Source organism: Chrysemys picta, chromosome 3, assembly GCF_011386835.1.
Source record: "Chrysemys picta bellii isolate R12L10 chromosome 3, ASM1138683v2, whole genome shotgun sequence".
NCBI classification, from domain to species: Eukaryota; Metazoa; Chordata; order Testudines; family Emydidae; genus Chrysemys; species Chrysemys picta.
This window is the reverse complement of record NC_088793.1, coordinates 155,336,737-155,363,342: the sequence shown is the minus strand read 5'-3', so window position 1 is coordinate 155,363,342 and position 26,606 is coordinate 155,336,737. Positions and strand designations below refer to the sequence as shown.

Here is a 26,606-nt window from a genome sequence, read left to right as displayed (position 1 = left end):
AAAAAACAAAGAAACAAAAAAAACAACCTTATGACTTTTCACTATAAACAATCTTATTGCTGTGACGTTATATTGGAGTTGATCCTCAGTTAAAGCAAACAAGCTGGTGTGTGCACTGGTCCTTTGGGGACAACTTACCTGGGAATTTCTGGTTTCAGAGTAGCAGCCGTATTAGTCTATATCCACAAAAAGAACAGGAGTACTTGTGGCACCTTAGAGACTAACAAATTTGAGCATAAGCTTTCGTGGGCTACAGCCCACTTCTTCAGATGCATAGAATGGAACATATATTGAGGAGATATATATACACATACAGAGAGCATGAAAAGGTGGAATTGGCCTCTCAGAGTTGGTAAGACAACTCCCACCTTTTCATGCTCTCTGTATGTGTATATATATATCTCCCCAATATATGTTCCATTCTATGCATTTGAAGAAGTGGGCGGTAGCCCACGAAAGTTTATGCTCAAATAATTTTGTTAGTCTCTAAGGTGCCACAAGTGCTCCTGGGTTTTTTTTCTGGTAATTTCTGAGAGTATCCAGTGACAGGGGCTGGACACTGCAGGTGAATGTTTTTAGGGGCTCTGGGATTGGGAGGCATTTGTTGTTAGCCTGCAAGGCAAAGTAAGGGCTAGCAAAAACCTGAGGAGACTGGCTGAGTGGCTAACAGACTGCTGGTATCAGGGAGTTGGCACCCAGTTAAGCACAAGCAAATCTTCCTCTTGCTGGAGGCTGAAGTGATTCTCAGTCCGGGGCACCCTGAGAAAGTGTCACACTGCTGTCCAGGATACAAGTTTCCCATTCTATAGGCATGGCTTGAATTCCTTGATCCTGGATATCAAACTCTGTATTTGGCTGTATTAGAAGGCATTTTGTTTGAATGGGCTCAGGTTACCAGGCAATCCAGCTTGCTCTGTACGACTGCCTTGTCCTCATCGTTATTTACCACTCCGCCAATCTGCAGTGATTTTATATTTCCTTCAAGATTATTCATGAAAATACTGAAGAGCATTAAGCCTAGTACTGATCTCTGTGGAACCCCTCTGAAAACACCCCCGTTCAATGATTCCCCACTGACAATTACTTTGAGATCTGTCACTCAGGTCTCAATCAATTTAACATGTTCTCTATTAATATCGTACAACGCTAATTTTTTAATCAGAATGGTATGCAGAACTAAGGCAACACCTTGCAAAAGTATAACTATATTACACCTACACAGCCACCTCCATCAACCACACATATAATATCAAAGAATGAAAACAGGTTTGTTTGAAAGACCTATTTTCTATAAAACCATGTCAACTGGCATTCATTATACTGATAGCCTTTAATTCTTTAACAAGTTAATCCCATATCAAAACCTGTCACTTTTGGTAAGTTGTTATGAAAAGCTTTCCAGACCTATCATTTCATATTAAATAACTAAGCAGTAACCAGAACTCTCTCTGAAAAGCACCATCTAGACTATCAAAATTCTTTATTTGGCTATACAGTTCTATTTTTCAAAAGCAAATATTACTTAAGAAAACTGGCTGAAGAATTAAAAATTAAGTCACCCAGAAATTAACCCATTCCTGCATCCTACTCCACATTGTGTCCTTGTCAGAAAATAATCCATTACCCCCAACATCCCTGAAGAGGTCACCCAAGTCACTGTCAGAGCTCCAAGTACTTTTCCACATTCATATTTCATCTTGTATTCTAAATACCACAAAACTGGGCCATCGCAAGAATGGTATTTTTAATATGATAATTCATTAAAGGGCAATATTTTACATGTCCTTCTGTGGAGGGTCTTGAGTCCAATAAGACACCAGTTAATTCTACTTCTCCGTGAAACACATTTATGACAAAAACAACAAGGAGCCCTTGGGGCACCTTAGAGACTAATACATTTATTTGGGCATAAGCTTTCGTGGGCTAAAATCCACTTCATCAATGCATGGAGTGAAAGATACAAGTAAACAGAATATATATTCTAGCACATTGAAAGATGGGAGCTGCCTTACCAACTCGGGGCTCAATGCTAACGAGCCAATTCAATTAAGGTGGACATGGCCTATTCTCAACAGTTGACAAGAAGGGATGAATACCAAGGGAGAGAAAATTACTTATGTAGTACTAACGAGGCCAATGCAATCAAGGTGGCTCATTTCCAGCAGTGGACAAGAAGGTGGATCAGCAGAGGGAAACTTACTTTTTGTAGTGACCCATCCACTCCCAGTCTTTATTCAGGCCTAATTTGATGGTGTCCAGTTTGCAAATTAATTCCAGTTCTGCAATTTCTCGTAGGAGTCTGTTTTTGAGGGTTTTTTTGTTGAAGAATTGCCACTTTTAAGTCTATTGAGTTTCCAGGGAAACTGAAGTGTTCTCCTACTGGTTTTTGAATGCTACAATTCTTGATGTCTGATTTGTGTCCATTAATTCTTTTGCGTAGAGACTGTCTGGTTTGGCCAATGTACATGGCAGAGGGGCACTGCTGGCACATGATGGCATATATCACATTGGTAGATGTGCAGGTGAACGGTGTGGCTAATGTGGTTAGGTCCTATGACAGTGACATTCATGACAACTTTTTCCTAATTCAGTTGCAACTGCATTATCTAACTTTAGAGTATTTGTCATTTAAAATGCACAGAGTAAACACTGACATGAACTATAAAGCACTTGGCCAAGCTGGGAAATTCCATTTGTTTAATTTAGCTAGACATACTCCAGGCAGGATGCATTTTATTTACAAAAACTTGGCCTCTCAGCAAATAGTTACAGCTACTGTACTTGTATGTTCAGAGACAAACAGGATCATAGATGCTGGAACTGGGGTGCTGCCACACCCCCTGAATTGAAGTAGTAATAACAACCCAAATACATGGTTTCCACCTTCAGCATCTCCACAGTAAAAGTTGTTCCAGCACCATTGAACAAGATCGTAAAAATCAAGAGCAACAGAAGTTTTTTTCTCAGATAGGATTTTTGCTTGAACAGCAGAATGTACAGCAAAACAAACCATCAAAACCAAAAGTCCGAGCTAGTTAGAGACCTGAACATTTAAGCAAAACCAATAATACTTTAAAAAGAAACCTAACTAGCTGGATAGTTTTTCATCCAAGTATAGGTAAAACTCTCTTAATTTAAAACAGAGGAAGCTCAACCAGCATTGTCACAGTCTAGAAAATTGCCACTCCCTTTCAGCATTTGTAGATTACTTACGACATAACAACCGAGAGTTAATGCAACAAAGCAGAATTCCATATTCTCAGTAGTCTTCTTGTGGGACAAATTGTGTCTTATTGTAGACGTCAGCATCTGATTTATTTTCTTAAGGCAATACACTCTTTCAATATCCTGACTTGTTTTGATTCTAGTAATTTATTCAATTAGAGGAAACTAGGTTATTAATTGCATGGATATGCCCAGCTAGGAAAGATGGACGTACTGCTTATCTGCTGATGTGCATCTCTTTCTCTAGGTGATGAACACATTAAACAAGCAATGACATGTTCAGAGATTTCACTAAACCATTATAGGGGGCATAGGTAGTGACACCTATAGTTAAGGTTATCCGACACTTTTCATTTTAAGAGATCATTTTCAGTTGCTTATAACTTCAGAGAAAGGAAGGAAACAGCTGTAGCAATAAGTGATCATTTAATCAAAGATTGTATTAATAATAATTTATACAGTGAAGGGAGCCAATTTAAGGTTGCACAGGCAACCTTAATTTTGTTATTTCCTAACTTTTGAGTGTTTAAAAGAACATCAATTTTGCAAAGAATGTAGTTTGCGCATGTAATTACATATATGTGTATTCATGTGTGTATTTAGGTAACTGAAGACATTTTTTGTTGCTTCCTTTCCACATGTGGCTCATCAAGCAGGGACTACAGAAGTGACTTCCTCACTGTTAGTAACAGATTCCCCATCAAAAAATAAGGGAGTAAAATAATGCCTAACTCTGAACCTGTCCCTTAAATCAGTCTTTGTACCAGATGACTGGCGGATAGCTAATGCAACACCAATTTATTAAAAAGGCTCCAGGGGCAATCCTGGCAATTTCAAGTTGGTAAACCTAACTTCAGTACCAGACAAATTGGTTGACACTATGGTAAAGAATTATCAGACACACAGATGAACACGATACATTGGGGAAGAGTCAATATGACTTTTGTAAAAGGAAATCATGCCTTACCAATCTATTAGAATTCTTTGAGGGTGTCAACAAAGACGTGGACAAGTATAGTCCAATGGATACAGTTTACTTGGACTTTCAGAAAACCTTTCACAAGGTCCCCCCACCAATGGCTCATGCAAAGTAACAGTCGCTGCATAAGAGGTACGGTCCTCTCCTGGATCAGTAACCGGTTAAAAGATAGGACACAAAGGGGAGAAATAGTCAGTTTTCACAGTAGAAAGAGGTAAATAGTAGAGTCACCCAAGGAGCTGGACTGGGACCAGTGCTATTCAACATGTTCATAAATGATCTGGAAAAAGGGTAAACAGTGAGGTGGCAAAGCTTGCAGATGATACAAAATTACTTAAGACAATCAAATCCAAAGCTGACTGTGAAGACTTAAAAAGAGATCTCACAAAACTGAATGACAGCAACAAAATGGCAGATGAAATTCAAACTTGATAAATGTAAAGTAATGCACGTGGGAAAACATAATCCCAACTATACATCAAAAAGTAACTATTACTACTCAAGAAAGATCTAGGAGTCATTGCAGATAGTTCTCTAAAAACAGCTGCTCAATGTGCAACAGCAGTCAAAAATGCAAACAATATTAGGAACTATTAAGAAAGGGATGGCTAATAAGACAGAAAATATAATGCCACTATATAAATCTATGGTACGCTCACATCTTGAATACTGTGTGCAGTTCTGGTCACCACATCTCAAAAAAGATATATTAGAATAAGAAAGTACAGAGAATGGCAATAAAAATGATTGGGGTATGGAACAGCTTCTATATGAGGTGAATTAATAGACTGTGACTGTTCATCTGGTCCATCTACACAGTTAGGTCGACATGAAGCAGATTATGTTGACCTAATTATATCAGTGTCTACACTATAGCTGATCTGTAGTCCCAGAGTTCAATACATTCACTCATCAGGTTCTGATGAGGTATGGAACACCCTAAAGGAATCCCGACCCAAGAGTTGTGACTCCAATCTCAGGCCCTTTCTGGCTCGTAAAAGAGCCATGAATAACTGATACCACTCCTTTTCAAAATAGCCAATGCTTCATACAGAGCTAGAATCTTCCCTTCCTCCTTACAACATGCAATAGGCTGTCCTACATAAAGAAACTCACCCTGGAAACTTCAGTCCTAGCCAACTATTGGCCAGGTGTCAAACCTGTCATTCCTGAGCAAGCTCACAGAGAATCTAGCCAAAAGCCAACTACAGTCAACAGCTCGATCTCTAGTTGGCAGCCGGTATCAAGCGGAGTGCCCCAGGGGTCAGTCCTGCGGCCGGTTTTGATCAACATCTTTATCGATGATCTGGATGATGGGATTAATTGCACCCTCGGCAAGTTTGCAGATGACACTAAGCTGGGGAGAGAGGTATACACACTGGAGGGTAGGGATAGGGTCCACAGTGACCTAGACAAATTGGAGGATTGGGCCAAAAGAAATCTGATGAGGATCAACAAGGACAAGTGCAGAGTCCTCCATGTAGGAAGGAAAAATCCCATGCACTACTACAGGCTGAGCACCGACTGGCTAAACAGCAGTTCTGCAGAAAAGGACCTGGGGATTACGGTGGACGAGAAGCTGGATATGAGTCAGCAGTGTGCCCTCGTTGCCAAGAAGGTCAACAGCATATTGGGCTGTATTAGTAGGAGCATTGCCAGCAGATTGAGGAAAGTGATTATTCCCCTCTATTCGGCACTGGTGAGGCCACACCTAGAGTATTGCGTCCAGTTTTGTTTCCCCTCCCCCAAGAAGGGATGTAGACAAACTGGAGAGAGTCCAGCGGAGGGCAACGAAAATGATTAGAGGGCTGGAGCAAGTCTTACGAGGAGAGGCTGAGGGAATTGGGGTTCTTTAGTCTGCAGAAGAGAAGAGTGAGGGGGGATCTGATAGCAGCCTTCAGCTACCTGAAGGGGGGGGTTCCAAAGAGGATGAAGCTAGGCTGTTCTCAGTGGTGGCAGATGACAGAACAAGAAGCAATGGTCTCAAGTTGCAGTGGGGGAGGTCTAGGTTGGATATTAGGAAACACTATTTCACTAGGAGGGTGGTAAAGCACTGGAATGGGTTACCTAGGGAGGTGGTGGAATCTCCATCCTTAGAGATTTTTAAGGCCCGGCTTGACAAAGCCTTGGCTGGGATGATTTAGTTGGTGTTGGTCCTGCTTTGAGCAGGGGATTGGACTAGCTGACCTCCTGAAGTCTCTTCCAACCCTAATAGTCTATGATATGATTCTATACAGGCCCATGTAACTGAAGTCACAATTGGTCAATGTCAGTCTAATTTAACAGTGCTCTTGGATTCCTCACTAATGCTGAACTCTCATATAGCAATAGTTGCAAGTAATGCTTTCTACCACCTCCAGTTGGGTAGGAACACTGTCCAATCCTGGCGGATGAAGACGTGGACTCAGTTACTCGTGACTTTGTCACCCCTCGGCTGGACTACAGTAGTGCAACATACCTGGGCATGAAACCTTCAGCACTTAGAAAAGTCCAGTTAGTACAAAACACTGCAACATGTCTCCTTAGCAACAGAGGCTACGGATAGCACATCACACCTTTCCTCTGATCTCTAGACTGGCTTCCCATAGAATTTAGGATTTAGTTCAAGGCCTCAGTCCTTATATTCAAAAGTGTTTCATGGCCTGGGCCCAAGATATCAAAAAGGCCATTTAAAGCTCAAGAATGAAGACCGTGGTCAACAACTTCACACTCTGGCACAATGGAACTCTCAACAATAAGAATAAAGCTCGTCTGTGCAGGAGTCAGGACTTTCTCCAGGGCTGGTCTGAGACTGTGGAATGAACTCCCCCAGGAACTAAGGACTATCACAAACTTTACCACTTTCTGCTTCAAATGCAAGGTGCACTTCTTTGACTCTGCCTTCTCGAATATAAACACATAGCAAGAGGTGTATTTAACCAACACAAAAACAAAAATCAAAAACCTACCAAAACAAGACACTCCACATGCTTCTCCCTCTGGGGAGAAGAGGAGAGCGCAAACACCACATGACAGATGAGTTGTCACATTGTTCAATGCACTACTGGAAGGTATTCAGATGTGTGCAGTATGAACACCTATATAAAACAGAATAGGATTCAAGTAGCTACCATCTTGATCTTCTGGCAACAAATGTATTCGTTCAACCACTTCAAGACTAGTCACATGCTCTAGGATTTTTTGGGACTTCAGAAGAGTTGGTATACTCTTGATAATTCTTGTTCCTTCTGATACGGATTATGGCCTCTAACCGAATTAGATAATTTAGAGCCTGAAGAAACTCTTTTCTCTTTTGTGGATTTTTTTTGAGGTTTGATATAATTATCCCAGGGCGAAGGAGGGAGAAAAATTGTACTAAATAAACTCTTAAGGATTGACAATACTCAATTTGTCCTTCATTATTTTGGCCCATGCTGTTGTTGTTTTTGGAGTTTCACTCTGGAGAAGTGACGGAGATTAGAATTGTCTGAAGCACTCTTTCCTGGGCTGCCTCCCCTAAGAGGATCTGGAAGCCTCCCCTGGTTGATGAAAGGGCAGATTCTGAAATTGAAATCCAACTTGTCTGTGCTTAACAGAAAACTTGGGTTATGGAGAATGAGTCTCTATGATGTCTAGAGCTAAAAGACCTTGATCTCCTATGCCATGTTGAAAGAAGAAGTGCTCAGAGGAAGTGACCTGTGGATGAAACATAGGGACTTGACTAGTGGATCAGACCAGTGGTCCATCTACTCCTCTAGTCTGACAGTGGCCAACAGCAGATGCTTCAGAGGAAGGTACATAGAACCCTGAAGTAGGCAGTTATGGGATAACTTTCCCCTAGAAAAGTTTCCTCCTAGGCTCCATTAGATAGAGGTCATCTTAAGCTCTGAAGCAAAATTACAGGAATGTAATTTTATAAATAGACCCAATACCTAGAAAAGCAGAAATAAAAGGTATGGCAAATTATTACTGAAAGACTTGAAATATGAACAAAATACTAAAAGCAGATAAACAACTACATAAAAGCATTTTAAAGATCAGATAGATACCTACAAGTGATAAAGTACATAACGTATCTTTGGTACTCAAGCTATTGGTGAGCTTTACTATTTGTATGATTTCCGGTGAAACAAAGATGTGCTAAAACTCCTGAGGTACTCATTTGTTTATTTACTACAACAACACTGATATTCATGTCATCCATATAATGTATCTAATCCCGTCATTCTCGTATTTTCCTTTAAAGCAGCATTCACTCTGTCACTGAACAATCTGGATCCACAAAAAAGGACTGCCATCAGCTGTGTGTCAGATAACTCACCCACCCAGTGACAAAACCACAAAGTCTTCCTAGTGAAGATGAAGGATCTGATAGTATTTTCTGTTTGTTTTTTTTTTAAAGAATACTGAAAGGTCAGTAGGGGACAGTTACTCAAGAGCCCAAAACCTCCATAGTCATCTTTTAATGCTTGATAGTCAATTTAGCTAAGCCCAAAGAGTCAGTGGCTCACAATGTTAATGTGCTGGAGAGAAGACTACCGGTAATGTGACAGAAGACTATCAATGATTTTTACTTTCTGGAATCTACCATGAAAGGCACGGAGAGTAGGGGTAACAAGAGCTAGCATCTTCATTTTGCTCAGTTTCATTTAGTTTTAAGGGCCTCACCCACTTGTTTAAGTAAAAATTCCCATTCCTCTGGGCTATCTTACTGAATGCTGTGGTGGATCTAATTCTTGGGTCCTCCAGATTAGCTCTAGGACAAAAGGTGGCTAAACAGACCTGCAAACCAGGGGATGAAGTGAGAAAGAAAAGCTTTGATCTCTCACTGGGGATTTAATTTTTCTTAGGCTTCGTATAAGACAGAACTAGCAAGGGGAGGCATGTAGGAATTGTCCTTCCAAGACAGCAAGGCCTTGTTGGGACTATTGACTGGCTTAAGTCCCAAGTGTTAAGATTTAATCACCGATAGTGCTGAAAAGTTCCTTTCCTGTGGAAACCACAGCAGAATAGGGCGTGGAGCTATATTAGCAGACACTGCTGGTGTGACCTTTCAAGAGCTGTTGGAAGCTGCCATCTAAGGCAGCAAAACCACAGTTTGAACAGAGTAGTAGATAGCAAAGAGTCACTGCAGGCGTGGTCTAGCAGGTCATTCGTGTCCTTCTATAGCTTTTGCTGCTAACACTGAGGGTAAAAAAGGAAGCCAAATGGAGAAATCCAGGAGGGGGACGTGCTCTGCTTTAAGGGCAAACAAAGAACCTGTATTCCTATAGTCTGTCTCATCAGTACCACTATCCTAGCAGTTCAGATTGGTGTGGCCAGGACATGGAATAACTCCCCAAAGTGGCTGCACAGTGATTTCCCCCCCAGAATCTAGTGAAGCGTAAGAATCAAAGTTATCAAGAAACAATGGTATTTTATGCAGTATTACAGTAAAATTTAAACAAAAATTAAGTTGTAATAAACCACAAAGTAAAATTAACATATCACTGTTTAAACTATTTTCCTGATTTAGTTATCACCAATAGCTTCAGTACTAAATAGATGTTATATGCTTTATCACTCATTTACTTGTAGATATTTATCTGACCTTTAAAATGGTTTTATGTAGTTGTTTATCTGCCTTTAGTTTTTCGCTCATATTTTAAGTCTTTCAGTAATTATTTGCTATACCTTTTATTTCTACTTTTCTACGTAATATGTCTATTTATAGAATTACATTCCTATAATTTTATACACAAAGGCCCACATCATTACTCTCCTACAATAATAAAATAGATACATAATGCAGATATCACTCTATGAAGAAATATAAAATGAAAAAAATGTATAAATAAACAAGATGGAAGAACACAAATAAAACCTTCTATAAAGAAAGGAAATATTACTAAAACAGTCCTAAAATGTCAACCAGTAGGACTCTATAAAGGTCAAGACACTTTGAGAAGCAAGGTTAATCAAAGGTTACACTTTGTTGATATTATTTGGTTTAATAATTCAATACAATCTACACCAGAAGGTTGTTTCAAGGTCAGAAAGTGACCTTTACCACATTTGTAAAATGTGCACTATCATAAGTATTGTTTGAAGATACTGAGTTTCTTGATACGTTCACTGTCCAAAACTGCATCTCACAGAATATTCAGCAGGGTTAGTTTCTGAAGCCACTGCTTAGCTGCTGAAATATTACTGACGTGATCAGTTTTTACTGGACTTGCATGTATCAAAATAAATAACAGATGGGCAATGACCCTAGAACTCATGCCACGTATTTTAACATTATTTAATGTTACTTTTCTCAGTGTTAGCAAATGAAAATAGGTGGGGTGAATATTTTGATGTGCCAATGAAAATGTTATCAAATGAAACAAAAGTACATCAAGAAGGGCAATTAAAATTTATAGGCACTTTTTAAAGTTTACTGAATTTACAGGCGCCAAAAGGCTCTATCTGGGTAGGAAAAGGAGTATTTCAGAACAGGAACCTGAAAGAGGAGCGACATCCTCACAGAAAGATTGAACAGTTTTTTCTTGAGAAACAAGTCTGTCTATAAAAGTTATGTTTTCTGCATTTCTTCGTTCTCATTCTTTAATAAAGAGTCAAAATGAAAGCTAGTTCTTTTTTAAAACACAAATAAAGTGGTGTCAGTTACTACATTTACTCCTAAACCCTCTACCAATTTTTGTGGTTTTATAACCACATTTTCCTAGGTTTAAGGTGTTTTTCTCTCCTTTGTTACTGTGTGAAAAACCCTGTAGCAAAGCAGTGAAACTGAATATACAAGTGCTATCAAATGCACAAACCTGAAAGAAAAATAATTTTCTGCTGTAACTGAAAGATGAGAAATCTTAAATGTCACTTATAACAATAGCAAGTAATAAATTTTAAAACATTATTTTTAAGTTGCCAGTATATCTAATGTCATTTGTTTCTTGTAATTTGAGTAACATGAAAAATTGCTGGAAAATGCTAATTAATCAAACCCACAACTTTTCAGGGAAACCTACAGGTTTTGATGACTCTCTCGTCAGAAAGACTTCTGAGGTCCACGATGGAAGATCTGGTCAAAACAAGATAAGAGTACCCTAACCACTGATTAGTGTGGGGTTGGCCTCTTTTTTGGGCGGGGGGGGAGGGGCGCCGCGGGGTGGGGGAATTCAAAAGGTCTTGGTTTTGTTCCATATTGGAACAATAACAAATGTTGAAATCTTTATTTTTTTGCAAAACAGAATTTTCACTTCCCAACCCGCCCTTGTTATAATGGAATATTTTAGGCTTCCTTAGGCATTTATTTTACTATAGAGTCTGGAAATATTTAAGCCTGTTAAGGCCTAAAATAAATGTGCATAAAAAGGAGAAATTTGCATATGGTACTTCAAATCTAAATTTTTTAAGAAAGTGGCACATGAAAGTTTGGGAACCACTATTCTAGCCCATAATACTGTGTATGACATTGCAAGAAGTTGTTCAGGGAATAATATGTGATGTCACAGTGGATCAGGTCTTCAGGATGGAAATATGAAGAAATCACAGTAAAATGAGACTGTTTTCATTCAACTGTCACTGACAAAAAAACCCAAGAGGGAATCAAAATAAAATATGAATAGACAGAAACGTTTCTAGTTTAAAGCTTCTCTAACCTTGTGTGAGGTCTGAATAGTTCTATATCATGATGCAGCCTAACAAAATATTTTTTTAATGATTCTAGTTAAAAGCAAATGTATTTGTTTAAAAGGAACAGCTTATCCAGCTACAAGTGTTGTTGATTTCCGGTATCCACCATCTGTTAGAAAGATCATAGAATCATACAAATGTAGGGCTAGAAGGCACCTTGAGTGGTCGTCAAGTCTAGCCCCCTGTGCTAAGGCAGGACCAAGTAAACCTAGACCATCCCTCACAGGTGTTCGTCCAACCTGTTCTTAAAAGCCTTCAATGATGAGGATTCCACATCCTCCCTTGGAAGCCTGTTCCAGAGCTTCACTACCCTTACAGTTGGAAAGTTTTCCTAGTATCTAACCCAAATCTCCCCTGCTGCAAATTAAGCCCATCACTTCTTGTCCTATTTCCAGTGGACATGGAGAACAATTGATTACTGTTCTCTTTATAATAGCCCATAACATATTTGTAGACTGTTATCAGGTCCTCCCTTGGTCTTTTTTCAAGACTAAGTATGCCCAGGTTTATAACCTTTCCTCATAGGTCTGGTTTTGTAAACCTTTTATCATTTTTGTTGCTCTCCTCTGGACTCTCTCCTCAGTTAATTCACATTTTTCCTAAAGTTAGGCACCCAGAATTGGACACAGTACTCCAGCTGAGCCCTCACCAACGCCAAGTACAGTGGGACAAAAACCTCTTGTGTCTTAAATACAACACTCCTGTTAATACACCCCAGAATGATATTAACCTTTTTCACATCTACATCATGCTCTTGACTCATATTCAATTTGTGATCCACTACACCCCCCAGATCCTTTCCAGCAGTACTACCATCTAGCCAGTTACTCCCCATTTTGTAGTTATTTTATTTTTCATTTCTGCGTTAATTACTCGGGCACCTGTCTTTATTGAATTTCATCTTGTTGATTTTAGACTAATTCTCTACTTTGTCAAGGTTGTTTTACATTCTAATCCTGTCCTCCGAAGTGCTTGTAACCCCTCTCAGTTTGGTGTCATCCTCAAATTTTATTTTTATCCTCCCCACTCCATTATCCAAGTTATTAATGACAATATTTAATAGTACTGGACTCAGAACTGACCCCTGCAAGACCCCACGAGATACACCCTCCCAGTTTGACTGCAAACTACTAACTACTCTGAGTACAATCTTTCAACCAGTTGTGCACCAACCTTATAGTAACTTCATCTAGACCACATTCTTCTAAAATTGCTTATGAGAAAGTCATGTGGGACAGTCTCAAAAGCCTTCCATCTTGATTATAGTATCACATCTACTCCTTCCTTCCTTCCTATTCACTAGACCAGTAACCCTGTCAATCCATACTGGCTATTATAAATCTATCATCTTCCAGGGGCTTAGAAATCAATTTTAATAGTATGTTCCACTATCTTTCCAGGTATCAAAGTTAGGCTAAGTGGTCTATAATTTTGGGGTCCTCTTTGTTCTCTTTTTTAAAGATCGGTACTATGTTTGCCCTTCTCCATTTCTCTGAGACTTCACCCTTTCTCCATGAGTTCTCTAAAATATTAATTACTAACCGTTTTGAGATTGCTTCAGCTAGTTCTTTAAGAACTCTAGGATGAATTTCATCAGGCCCTGCTGACTTAAATACACTACATCTAACTTATCTAAATATTCTTTAACCCGCTCCTTCCCTAGTTTGACTTGTATTCCTTCCGCCTTGTTGTTAATATTAATTGTGTTAAACATTTGGTCACAATTTACTTTTTTTAGTGAAGGCTGAAGCAAAACAGGCATGAAACACCTCATCCTTCTTGATGTCATCAGTTATTTGCTCTCCTTCACCAATGTAATGTCTATTTTTCTAGATAGGTCCACAGGATATAAGAAAAACAATTTCACATTCCTTTTCATTTACATATATCTAGCCATCGGTTTAAAATGATCTAAATGGACAAATATAGACAGGAGATATGGGGCATGGAAATGGGATAAAGAAGAGATGTAACAACAGCCAAGAGCATGACAAGTTATATGGTATGTATTTTATGAAATTATGGGGGTTTTACTTATCTTGACAATATTTTCCTTTTTTCCCTCCACAAAAGCAAGAGTGGATGTTTAGTAATGGAAGCAATGAGATTTTAGAAAAGGCTAGGAGAAGGATAGAAGTTGTTTGGTGTACTGAAGGATTAATCCAAGACTCTAGAATGTAAGCTTTCCTGAAATCAAGTGGAGAAAACTATTCTCACATCACAGTGTAAACTGCCTAGCAATCTTTCAGCATTTTGAGTTAATCCACAGCTACAGACACAGCTGTCTTCAGACCATGATTACAGGAGACAACATCTCCCACATCTCAAATAATGACTGCTTGCTTTGTTGGCAAACTAGAAACCCGTACGCGTTTCTTACACCTCCTAGTAACTTAATGAAAAAGCCTGTAAGACCAGCTATGACTAACAGTTCTGTAAACAGAAATTATAACCAAACATGTTAATAGGGAGGGCTCATGGACTGAACTAGGGGGACTTCTAATAATTAGGTATCCTAGGGGAAGAATGAACATCCTTTCTACAGAAATTCCTCTAAAAAGGAAAATTGGTGGGTTTTGGGGTTGGGTATGGTGTTTTTGTTGTTGTTGTTTTGTATTTTGTACTGCAGTAGTGCATAGGAGTTCTAATCAGAGTCCCATTTCACCAGTCACTGAACAAACTTTTTGTGCAGTGACTGACATAAAGGGGTCCTCACTCCTGGTTGGGGTCCTTAGGTGCTACTACAATGCAATTAAATAAATAAAAGCCCTTTTTAGGGGAATGCTGTAGACATGTCCTCCAACAGCTACCACAGGGACTTGAGAGATTTTAGATATTTCAAAATGGCAGGCTGCAGTTTGAAATGTAATGATGAGTAATAACACCCATTTGTCACTTTTCCTGTGGCACTTAATGCAGTAGAATAATTTGTCTTTTAATTTTCAAAGTTCTGTACTTCCAAACTCTCAGATAAAGACACCAAGCATACAGATGGAAAATTACTCCAGGACATATAAAACCTGACCTTTCCAAACTAAATGCAGCTTCTGTTACATATTTATTAAGTATGGGAACCAAATCTTGCACTCAAATACTTCAACTGAGCAAAGCTAACAGACTGCTCTGTAAGCCTTGCACAACTTGTAATTTTGATCTAGTTTTGTGATACAGACTGACCCTTCAAGTGATTTAATTTAACTTCCACCTGCCTTGTAGGACAGAGGCAAAAGCAATGTACAGACAACTAGTCCCGGTGCATCTTTTTTCGCATTACTTCTCTAAAGGAAAACCTTAAAGAAGTCTGACCAAACACAATATTTTGATTGGCAGAGAGAGTTCAGTAGTCTTACTCTAATTTACTATCAGAGAAATCTGTAAAGATGATTAGTTTGGCCTTAGCTAACAGCTGAAGAAAAGCTTTATCCTGGGGTCATACAAAGCACTTAGAGATGGGGGAACAGACTAAAAAAAAAAAAAAACACACTAGAGTACTTCCCCACCTTGTTAAAAAAAAATAATCAATAATTCTCGTTGGATTACAGTTTGAAGAACTCTCTCCGTTATCATTTTTATCAATAAAACTGTGTTTTGATCCATGTGTCATCTAAATTAAAATAAATTCAAATCAAATGTCTGCCATTAAATCTGCCATTAGGCTTACCTTAACTTTCAAAGCATATAAGATGAAGCTAGTTTGACTGGCACTAAATACACAATGAAAATGTATTCAATGCAAATATGTGGTTATTAATAATAATAAGCATCCTTCATCTTGACTGGCAAGAAAGTGAGAAATCACTTCACTTCAGGTTCAAACAGAGTCATGTTGTCCTGGGTGGGTAACACAGTACTTTTGTTTGAGTACCATCTTCTTTAAAACATTATAGTTGCAAAGAAATGCTTAAAAATGTGACTAAGTCACATCTGCCTGTTTACTCTACAAGTTTTCTTATTCCACATGCATCACCATAGTATGCAAGAACCTTCTGTTAGTGCATTAAACAACGTGACTAATATCTGCCACATATTTGTTCGCTCCCCTGGCGGTGAAGGGTATGCAATAGAGTGTGCCTGATTTTGGTAGGGTTTTTTGTTTGTTTTTTAAAAATATCTGGTCACAGAGACCAGAAGGCCCCTGTCCCTGTTAAATTCCCCTGAACTTTAGAGAAGGCAAGGATAAAAAAAAATGCACTTTGAGTGAAAGGTGGTGAGGTTAGTAATGGGCCCAAAGGTCATGGAGCGCCTTCAAAGTAAGGACCAAGACCTTGAATTTGCTTTGAAAAATTCTACGGAAAGTCAAAGGACAGGTTTGATGTGCTCACGGTATTCTGTGTTGCTTAGGAGACCTGTACTAGTTTGACTTTCCTAAGTGCTGAAGGCCCCCTGCCCAGATACAAGCACATTGCTGTAGACCAACTGAGAGGTGATAAAAAGTATGAATAACTCAGGCCAGGACTGGATAGAGTCTACTAGCCAACCAGAGATGAAAAAAGCATTACTTGCAGATGCTGCTCATCAGCCAGGAATCCAAGAGTACTCCGATACTACAGACTAAATTGACTACTTGTGGGAGTGTACTTTCAAGCAAAGGAGACTGAATGGTGGCTACAAATTCTTCAGAATGCTTTCCTCTGCCCACCAGCATCACATCTATTGTGCTCAGGTTCAGAATCAAGCCAGCTGTTCTTCATCCATGAAATGATCTCGTCCAAGAACTGGGCAATCTTTGTGGTAGTGATGTGGTCATGTGTGGTAAAGGATAGACAGAGCTTTGTGTCACTTGCATATTGCTGGTCACTTGAATCCATGTCATCTGATCAGGTCACCCAGTGTTTGCATGCAAGTGTTGAAAAGGACCAGAGATATTTGGTTCTTGTGGGACTCTCCAGCCAGGGGGTTAGTGGTGGATGTGCAGTTTCCCCATTGTTACTTATTGGGTTTCTGTCTGCAGGAAGGACTGAAACCATTTTATTCACCACTCACAACTCATTTCTGTCCTACTACACATTGCCAAAACTTCCCAGAAGACAGTGCGCTGGACAGTGGCGGACTGCACACTAGTACACCTACCCATGGTGCACCGTACTGTGCACTGGCACAAGCACTCCTCGTGAGTACATACAGCACAGACACAAGGAGCCAAATATGTATGTGCACAAGCAACATACTAACTGTGGCAACTTTATTCCAATATAACTTGTGTCAGCCTTCACTATTTTATTGTTCATCAAAGCATTTGAGAAGTGAGGAGATTGGGAGAGCATCATTACTTTCTCTTTTCAGGTCCAGATCAACTGCTCTATACAGAAACCCTCAAATTAGTTAGCCTTCTTCAGATTCAGTAATGGCCTTATGGGTCTTGACATTTTGTATATGCTGAAATAGTTTGCCTAACCATGCTCATTCTTGGGAACAAAGAAACTCCATCTACAAGTTACATGAGAGATGACTCTAGACTGATCATGTTTATGACCATTTCTAACATGAGCTTCCACAGAACATTTAGTCTGAAACTGACCATTCTAGGTTCGATATACCACCAACCCAGAGTTCAGTGTTAGGAAACAATAGTTTTAATATCATAACATACTGTGCTAACACTGTCAGCTTTAGTTGGGTTTAACCTCACCCAACATACTTGTTTTTAATTATATATTTAGATTACACACAAAAATACATTACAAGAATATTAAGGCTGAGAAAAGTCAAGCACATATAAGAAATACCAGTATTAAGGTTTCTCTTGCCTATGCATTATGCTACGTTCTAAAACTACTCAATCACATTTTATTTTTCCCATAGTATACCCACCTCATTCACTTCACAGAATGGACCACACTCATTTAATGAGTGGCTACTCAATATTTTGTTTTATCCTCACTAATCAATGTGTGGCCCAATGGCTTCTTTACTACACACTTGGACTATTAAAATTACTAATTTGTTCATGTTTTACTATATAGTTATGAGCACCATAGAATCCAAATGCTTCACAACTGTTAGTTTATTTTCACAACCTCTCTGTGAGACGAGATGATAGTATCTCCATTTTACAGCTCAAGAATTGAGGCAGAGAGCATAAGGTCAAAAGTACCCACTAATTTTGGATGTCCAATTTGAGATGCCTATGGCCCGATTTTTTGAGGTGCTTAACATTAAGTGCTATATAATGTTCAAAGCACAGCACTAAATGACTTCAGTTGCAGCTGTGAGTGCTCAGCACTTCTGCAAATCGGACACCAAGATCTCAAGTTGGGCACTCAGAAAATAAGGAACACACAATTAGTGATGACCTGGGAAACATTTGGTTAACATAACTTGCCTAGCATCACATAAGAACTCTGGCACAGCCAGGGATTGAATTAAATGTTCCAGTGTGGCATTCAACTTTTGGAACCAAGAGATCATCCTTTTTCTTCCTGAAATGCCTGACCTCATTCACCACACACCTTCCAACATCTGCAATAAATACGACGGGGGTCCTACAGACAACAATCTCCTTCACTACACAACCCTGATTCATCCCCAGAGCTTGGTCCATCCTGTGCAACCAACAGAAGCAGAAGTCCTATGGAAAAAATAGTATATGATTACAGCTGGATTATACTGCATACTGTGAACGATGTGGGAGATGTGTGTAACATTTTATAAATATGTCCATCTGTTTGATTGTTATTGTATTGTTTGTATACAATTACCAAGTGTTAATTCCAGCAGGAGTTACTGGCATGCTCCCAAGGAAGGGGACGATAGCCTCAGACTGTCCCAATAATCAATACTTAACAGAAAAATGCAGACGTCGTGCCCTTTGAAGTTTACATCTAATCCTGATGAGATCAACTGTCTGGCTGCTGACCCCAGTTTTCTCTTGTAATGCTTTGTTCCTGCTGTTAAGAATAAACAATACTTTACAGTAACTCCTTACTTAACGTTGTAGTTCTCTTCCTGAAAAAAGCAACTTTAAGCAAAACTATGTTAAGCAAATCCAATTTCCCCATAAGAATTAATGTAAATGGGGGGTTAGGTTCCAGGGAAAAAAATTTCACCAGACAAAAATCTATATTTTATTTTTATATATACATATACACATATACATATATATACACACACACACACACGCACAATATACGTTTTAAACAAACGATTTAATACTGTACACCAGAGGTTGGCAAACTTTCAGAAGTGGTGTGCCAAGTCTTCATTTATTCACTCTAATTTAAGGTTTTGCGTGCCAGTAATACATTTGAAGGTTTTTAGAAGTTTTCTTTCTATAAGTCTATAATATATAACTAAACTATTTTGTATGTAAAATAAATAAGGTTTTTAAAATGTTTAAGAAGCTTCATTTAAAATTAAATTAAAATGCAGAGCCCCTCAGACCGGTGGCCAGGACCCAGGCAGTGCGAGTGCCACTGAAAATCAGCTCGTGTGCCGCCTTCGGCACGCGTGCCATAGGTTGCCTACCCCTGCTGTACACAGCAATGAGGATTGTGAAGCTTGGTTGAGGTGGTGAAGTTAGAGGGTGGAAGAGGGTGGGATATTTCCCAGAGAATGCCTTGCTGTTAAATGATGAATTAGCATTCGGCTGAGCCCTCAAGGGTTAACACGTTGTTAATGTAGCCTCACACTCTACAAGGCAGCACGAATAGAGGGAGGGGAGACAGCGTGGCAGACAGAGACAGAGACACACACCCTGTGTGGGGGGGAGAGAGAGATGTGCACTGCCCCTTTAAGTACGCTGACATCACTCTAAGTACATTGCCTTTAAAAAGAACCGGACATTGAGACAGCAGCTGCGGCGAGCAAGCTCTCTCCTCCTGAGCCATGTCCTGTCCCCACCCTGCTCTATATGAAGAAGGGGTAAGCAGGGGTGCAGGAGTAGAGGGGAGGGGGACACCCTGACATTAGCTCCCCTCTTCCCCCCTCCCCTGCACAGCAAGCAGGAGGCTCCCAGGAGCAGCTCCAAGGCAGAGGGCAGGAGCAGCACATGGCAGTAGGGGGAGGGACAGCTGAACTGCTGGCAATTGGTAGCCTGCTGGGTGGCTGCTGCACAGGGAACTTAAGAGAGTGGGGAGCTGATAGGGGGGCTATCACCCTGGTTCTAAGCCCCGTCACCAGCTAGCTGCAACGGGCTGCTCTTCCTGCAAGCAGTGGACAAAGCAGGCGCTGCCAAACAACATTATAAGGGAGCATTGCACAACTTTAAACGAGCATGTTCCCTAATTGATCAGCAACGTAACAACGAAACAATGTTAACCAGGACGACTAAGTGAGGACTTACTATATTTTGAAAAACCTGTTCTGGGTCACACTGGTCACAGTTTCCAAGTAAAGACTATGGGCAGCCAAATCCAGGGGCAGCCAAATCCAGTCAGGCCTGCTGAGCAATCACAGTTGGTACACAAGGCACTGTAACCAGCACCCTTTTGAAATGGAAGAATTGCAAGAGTCCACCTCAGAAATGTAAATGGTCAAGGTCTAAAACCTGGAGAAGGCACACGCAGTGACACTCGAAAATATCAGAGATGCAGCCAGTTCTGAATTGCAACACATACACACAAGAGTTACAAATTAAGATTGTACAAGCAACACTAATTCTTGCATCTCAAGAGCTTGACTTTGCAACCTTAACATTCTTTTAACATTAAATACATAGAACATTATGTGGAAAAATAAAAAGCAAGCTAAAAACCCAAGAATTTCATATTGTGGATCCACAACGATCCTCACACGGGTCATCAGTAGAGTCAGAACCTTTAGATTTACAGCACATGCCTCTACAACACAAGACAATCAAGTAAATAGTAGCAGCAGCAGGCTGTTATCCTGTATATGGACCAGCCACACAGTACCCTAGGTTCAATTCCAGGTTCTAGAGGAAATTGTACTCTAGTTGTTACAGACTATTCTGCCCCTACCTCCAACTCCCTGAGCCACAGCTGGCTCATGCCGCACTCTGTTCCTATCCCTCCTTCTCCCCTGGCTCTTATTTCTTTCCCCCAGCTTCTGTCCCTACTACCTCTGCCCCTTAGCCCTCTATATTCCAGTCAGGCTGTTTCCTCCTCCTCCATGCTGCCTGGGCATGAGCAGGTACAGCTCTGAAAGCACAGGAGAGAGTCTCCCTAGAGTCAGTTCTGCTGCCTCGCACCACAGCAGCCTCTGGTAGTCATGGGAAGGAAGTGCAGGGAAATGCCGTCTCAGCCCCTTCAGCCCTGAGATAGAGTATGCTCAGTCACTCTGTGAGGGATGGTGCATGCACAGTTTAGTTGGTGCATATGGTATGGGGGAGCATGTGCTAAGTGAGATTTTTAGAGGCTTATAACTTGGACAGATTTTCATAGGGATGGCAAAATGCATTAAATACACAGTCTTATCATGGAAAGGGCTAGGCAGCCTTAACTATAGACAGACATGCAAACTCTGCCTATAGTTTTTCCCTTTGTATCTTTATCTTTTAAAATAAATATCTAGGTACTTACATGGGTTTCATCACCTTAATATCTTAGCACCTATTTTGTTCTTTTTATGCCTAGAATTGTACACAAATGTTTCAGTGATTGGTGCGCTACAAATACCTTCTAAAAAGAGAGCAGTCAATTTCAAATACCATAAACATATTGAAAAGAGTAAAGCTGGTCACAACAAGCAGATTAATGGGTGCACAAAACAAACTTTAAAGCTGTAATTAAACCAAAAGCTTGTGTTTCAGGCTAATACAGTGTAATTGTGTATTCAGAGTATAAGCCCTTAACCAACAGTCTAGACTGAACTTAAAAAAGTAAAGGAAAAAAATAGTAAATCCAATCATTTTTAATATGCTTCACAATTGTAGCTTTTTAACTAAATCCTAGCTCATTATATTTTCATGGGTATCTAATGCACTTTGCTATATTCTTCCGCTGCAGCAACACAATACTGCATAGTGCCATTAGTTACTCTTAAAGGGCAGATTTAGAAATAAAAAAGGTAATATGGTAATCCTAAAGTTTAATCTTCCTATTTTTTCCTCTTTTTAAAACATTAATTTTATCTTATTTTAAAACTACAAGGTATTGATGAAAGCAAATGTATGGAGTTTGAGGATTAAAAGGCAAAGCATTGTGACTATTTACCTTTATCATCTTCCTGCTAACTAAAATTTTTAGTTTTAGTTGATGCTCATTTCCTCATTCTGCTGTGTTGGGGAACCACCTCCCAATCTGAACCTAAGAGAGAATCTTAAAAGAAAAGAAAATATTTTTCCCTTAAGGAGGTGTGGGAGGAGGGGGAGAAAAAAATAAGTCCTCTTTATTTTCATATTTATGAGATTTACTTGGAATTTAAGTGACCTTGCTTTAGAGAAGTAGTTGAAGTGCTTTAATTAAGCCACTTTTTCTTGACGAATACTTCCTTAAGAATAGTTTTAATATAACTCAACATTGGCTGCATCTTTCTTGACAGCTGGTATTTCCTTAACAGACTGTCTCAAATGGCTTATATAAAACATTCTTTCTACAATTCATTTCCTTTCTATGTAAGAAGTTAATACAGCAAGAGAAAACAAGAATGTTTTAGGCCTTGTGGGATATACCAACAAGTTTTACTTTAAAATTATTTGAATAATGTTTTTGTAGAAATGCTAACCCAGCTGTAATTTAGTGTTTGAAAAAGGGAATGCTTACCTGCAATTCTGCTTCTCTGTAGCCCTAATTCCAACAAGATTTTCACGCTTAGTTCTTACCTCTGTAGCACAAGTCTTGGTGCAAACCCAACAGCTCTTGGTAATGTTAAACCTCAATGGGCAAACAGAGTAGGGATGTTACTACTCTGTTACTGTTACCTACTCAAAGGATACATCTTCACTACCCACTGGATCGGCGGGTAGTAATCGATCTATCGGGGATCGATTTATCACGTCTCATCTAGATGCGATAAATCGATCCCTGAACGTGTTCCCCGTCGACTCCTGTACTCCACCAGGGCGAGAGGTGGAAGCGGAGTCGACGGGGGAGCCGAGGCCATCAATCCCGCGCCGTGAGGACTCGAGGTAAGTCGATCTAAGATAAGTCGACTTCAGCTATGCTATTCTCTTAGCTGAAGTTGCGTATCTTAGATCAATCCCCCCACCCCACCCCCAGTGTAGGCCAGCCTAAAGATAACATGCTGATGGTTTTCTACCCAACAGGGGTATGAAGGATGTCCAGGAGAGAGCTCCCATAGTAAGATGGAGAGGTGCCTTCAATTCTGAGTGATCAAAGGCCAGACTCTCAACCTGATGAGCTCAATTTTGGCCATTTGCAATAGACTGGTACCTCCTGAACCAGTACGAGGTTATTACATTCTTCTAAATCACTCTCCTAGCTTTGCTAAGACCTTTGATACAAGATGGACTGGCATAGAGAAGCCTTCTTCAATGGAGGAGAAGTATTTACAGGTGATGGCATACCATGGCCAATGGGGGCCTGCCTCTCACACTATCCTGATATCTGGTTCAAAGTTCTTTTAGAGTTGGGAAAGCTCTACCAGTCTCAGTGCAAAAAAACTAATATCCAGGAGTGAGAATCCTGGCAAATGACATATTTACAGAAGGTGGTTATTACAGTCCTTATAGCAGATGCAATTGTTAAGCTTCAGTACAAATTGTGAACATTTAGCTAACTGGCTGGTGGGCTGTAACAGTAAGAACAGTCTTGGCGGAAAGAAGAATTCCCCAACGATAAGTTAAATTTTTTTGGGTGTTGTCCCGTTGGCTCTCATGAAAGCATTTTAAGTTTGTTAGATCACACCATTTTTTCAAGTAAAAAATAAGTGGAAATTTCTCTTAAAGCAATATTCTACAATAAAAGTCTATATGAATAAAGTACATGCAATATAGATAAATGAAGCACAATTTCCTAAATTGAAATTCTGCAAAAACTTTAGGCATTTGGTTCCCAATAACTGTTTTATGTTGCCACGTAGAATGATAAGAAAACCTGCCTTATTGTTCATATGAAAAGAGTAACTTCCACTAAATTCTAAAGCTATCAAGAAGGAGCTTTTCTAAACTTAAGTTTTCCTATATCTTAATTAGTCAAGGCAGTAATGTGCAAGAGCTTCCACAAAAATTCTCATTGGCTGTTACACCCTGTGTTTCAAGGTTCAGAGAGGAGAAATAATGGACATGGGAAAATTATTAATCTTCTAAACAAAAAATGTGGTCTAAAGCAGAGGAAGGGGGAAAAAGTCAAAACTACTGGGCAAACTTCTAAGTGCAATTTGCTGGAAAGGATGAAGGACAGTTACTTACCCTACAGTAACTCTGGTTCTTCAAGATGTTGTCAGTGTGGATCCCAGTATTGGGAGTGTGATCAGATTGGTTTGAAAGCCGCGTCCATCAGGACCATGCATGTGCCCTGAGCCTCCTCCAGTGCAAGGGTAGAGCAGCCATTTGAAGCCTGTGATAGGTGAGGATTCCAAAAAGCAAGGATGGAGGGCAGGTCAAAGAATCTATGCTGACAACTTCCTGAAGAATTACAGTTACTGTAGGAAATAGTAACCATTCTTCCTTTTTGGAGTATATGTCAATGTAGAACCCAGTGTAGGTGAATGGCAAGCAGTATCTCCTTGTTCCCACCCTCTTCAGGAATATCTGCTGCATCAATTGCACAGTGATTGACGTACTGCTCTCCTGGACTTGGCATCTGACCTAGCAGCTAAGTCCAAAGTACAGTGTTTAAGAAAGGTCAGTGGGTTATTCCACATTGCTGCTTTGCAGATTTCTGATACCGACACATTTCTGAAACAGGTGGAGGAATGTTGCCTGAGCTCTGGTGGCGTAAGCCTTGATGTTTGGTGGGAGAGGTAAACCAGACAACTGATAAGACAAGGTGATGCATTTTGATATTCTTTGTGGTGGGATGGCCTGACCTTGAGATCTCCCAGTCCTAGGCAGAAATTGATGGGGCAACCAGCTAAACTGTTTGGTACTGTCAATGTAATAAAGGAAAAAGTCCTGCACACATCTAGTGTGTGCAGTTCCTTTACTTCTGGTGCAGCGTGCGGTTCTGGGAAGATGACAGGTAGGTTCACTGTTTAGATTAAATTCCGAGAGATTAGTTTAGGAATTAATTTTGGGTGAGGCTTTAGCTCCTTCTTTTCTCAAAGGAATATTGGGGGGTGGGATGGAGGAGAGATGTTCAGCTAGAAGCACCTGAAACTAGCTTACTCTTCCAGCCAAAGTGACAGGAAGTTAGTAAAACAGCCTCTAGAGGGAGGTAGTGTAGGCAGCATTCTGAGAAAGGTTCAAATGGAGTTTCCATGAATCTCAATAAGTCTATATTGAGGGCCCAGGCAGGAGTAGGCTCTCTAACTGGTGGAGAAGTGTGCATTAATGCTTTGAGATACTTCCATATTGTGCTGTGAGAAAAGACAGAACGTCACTGCATGGGCAGATGGCAAGCTGAGACTGAAACAAAAGACCATCTTGTTTTAAATGTAGTAAGCAGAAAGAATCTGTAGTACCAAGGGCTGTAGGAACAGTCTGTCTGTGGTACTTAACCAGCCAACAGCTACACCATCAGATACGGAGACTTCAGTTCTGGACGGGATATCTAGCCATCCAAACCCGATTTCACAGCACCATGGTCTGAGAGCTGGATTGGAGGCTAAATGAACATCTGTAGTCAAGACAGTTTTGGCTGATATCTGTCACTATGATGCTACAGTACTGATTGCAGCATTGTCCCTTCTGACTTGGGAATCAGTCAAAAGGCATAAAGTAGGCCTCTGTCCCACTGCAGTAGAGGAAGGCTTCCAGCAACAATCCTGCTCTCAGGCTTCCTCTGGAACAAAAAGTTTGACATTTGGCATAATACTTAGTGGTAAACAGTTTTACAACGGTAATCCTGACTGGACTGAATGCCATTCCCATGATGGATCTGTACAAAAGCCATTCGTGACCGGATCAGACTGCCTGCTCAGGAGTCAGCAAGGCTGTTGCTGACTCCTGGAAGATGAAGTGCCAGTGGGGTTACCCCGTTTTGAGAGCACCAAGTCCAGAATTCAATAACCTCCAAGCAGAGAGGTGAGTTTATTTAGTACATGGCTGTCCGGTTGTCTGTGAAGATCTGCACTACTGCTGTTGGAAGACAGAGAAGAATGCCATGCAGGCCAGTTTGATGGCTCCAAGCTCCAGGATGTTCGTGTGCAGTCCCATGTTATCTGGGACCAACATTTCTTGAATTTATACATGGTCCAAATGAGCTCTCCAACCCGTCCCTGAAACAGCCGTGATTAGCAGCTTTGTTGGGGAGAAAACTGAAAAAGATACACTCTTCCATGTGTTTGTGGGTTCCCACCCAGCCAGTTCTGCAAGGACAGTGTGTTACTGTGACCTTTCTGTCTGATATCTCAGAGAATAGACTAACCTGGGCCAGAGCTGAAGGAGCCACAGGTGAAGTCTAGCAAGCAGTATCACATACATGCACACCCACATATGGCCTAACACCGCAATGCATACCATACTATCATAGCTAGTTTAGATACTAACTGAAATATGCGTGTAAAGAATGGATGCTGTCCCCAGGCAGATATGTTTTCTCTGATCTGGGCTCAATCAGTTCTCCTATGAACTCTATCATCTGTGATGTCGTAAGTGACTATTTTTCATAGTTCATTAGGTGGCCCAGCCAGATGAATAGAAATAGAGGGCATTCCAAGCTCACTGCTATCTGCAACTGGGATCTGCCTCTGATCAGCCAGTCATCTAAGCTGGGATAGACCTGAATGC

General features: G+C 40.2%; 1 protein-coding gene across 13 annotated transcripts in view; it reads right to left on the bottom strand.

Moving 5' to 3' along the window:
• Positions 1 to 26,606, bottom strand: part of LCLAT1 (lysocardiolipin acyltransferase 1) — a 205,422-nt gene that overhangs the window by 145,544 nt on the left and 33,272 nt on the right. The window lies entirely within an intron of this gene.